Raw genomic sequence first — 1,628 nt, forward strand, 5'->3', positions numbered from 1 at the left:
TTAATTTTTTGATTATTTCATAAAATTTTGTTCAATTTTAATGAGTTTTATGTTAAATAATTCTAAATTCTATATCAATAATTTGTTCATTTTTCATATTAAAACAAATGTATTTTGAGTATTGCATACTGATTGTTTGCTTTGATTTCTCCTTAAAGTTATACATTTTTATTTTTTTCTCATTTGCTAATAATACAACTATCAAATGATAAGGATTATTTGCTGATAAGATTATTGTAATTGTTTTCAAATTGATCAATAATTTTATTTTTATTTTTTAAATCAAAATAAAATCTGAATATATCATCAAATAATGTCAAAGAAAGAAGGAAAAATGTATAAACCAATGCAAACAACTTATTGAAATCATAATATCATGCAATAAGATTCTTTTTCTAACTTTTTTCCGACGTATCATCTTGTACCTGTAGAACAATTTCTTTTTTTTTTTTTTTCTTGTTTACAAGAAAAGAAAAGATCACATTTTCTTATAACGGATTCCATGATATTGATGATTAAATCAAACCAAACTTTATCATACAGTTGATAAGATTTCTTCCTTTTTTTTACAAAAAAAAAAAAAAAAACGTTGCTCATCAATCCGATCAACTGAACGTTCAATATACATGACACTTAAATTTAAGCTTAAGTAAGTTAACATTTGGGATTAAAACTAAATTTTATTTCCAATAATGATACAGTTTTTTTTTTCTTCCCTTTTTTTTTCTAAGAGGAAGATCGTAGTGCAAATATCAAGAATATTAAGTTTTAAAGGGAAATTTAGGCGTAATTAACTGATAAACGTTATGCAAATTATTCAGCAAATAAGCCGCGATAAAATATTATGAGCAATGTTAGGATAATAGTTTTTCCATCAGTTCACTAACAAATTTTTCTTTCTTTACCAATTTTAGACATATTTTCATTTTTTGTTAAACAATACTTTCCCGCATTTTATCACATTTTACGCTTAATTTGATTTTAGTGATTGAATAAATTTTTCATTTGATCTTTTTCTTCATTCCCTAATCCAATCATTTAAAATATATTTTAAAATGCTACAAAAATATCATTTGTTGATTGAAATATTTTTCATCCAATCAAAAATCCTGGAATTGATTCTTAAGTTATTTATAATCAACATCAGATGTTGCAACATATAAGTAAATGCAAATTTTGAGGTATTAGACTATTATTCATATAAGTAATTCAATAAAATTCAATTCTCATTCATTTTATTATTATTTTTTATTTAATTTTGAATAAAATTTCATGGAAAGATATTCATTAACTAATCATATCAGCAAAAATTTCATGCTGAACTATTCCTTTTTCATCATTTTTGTTATCAGTTACGATATCAACTAATGTTAAGATATAATAATCAATACAGTGATAAGAAAAAATAAAAAATAAAAACATGGTAATGCAATAATCGAAGGTAGTAACTACTACAACCAATTATAAAACATGATAATTAGAAAATACGAAAATAATAAATATATAAGAAATAACAAATACAAAAACTGAACATAGTAATTATAATAATTATTAAAGATAATGACTATTATAATTATAATAAATGACTTATTGTAACTGTAACAAATAACCTATTATAACTATAATGG

Source organism: Loa loa, assembly GCF_000183805.2.
Source record: "Loa loa unplaced genomic scaffold supercont3.466, whole genome shotgun sequence".
NCBI lineage: Eukaryota > Metazoa > Nematoda > Chromadorea > Rhabditida > Onchocercidae > Loa > Loa loa.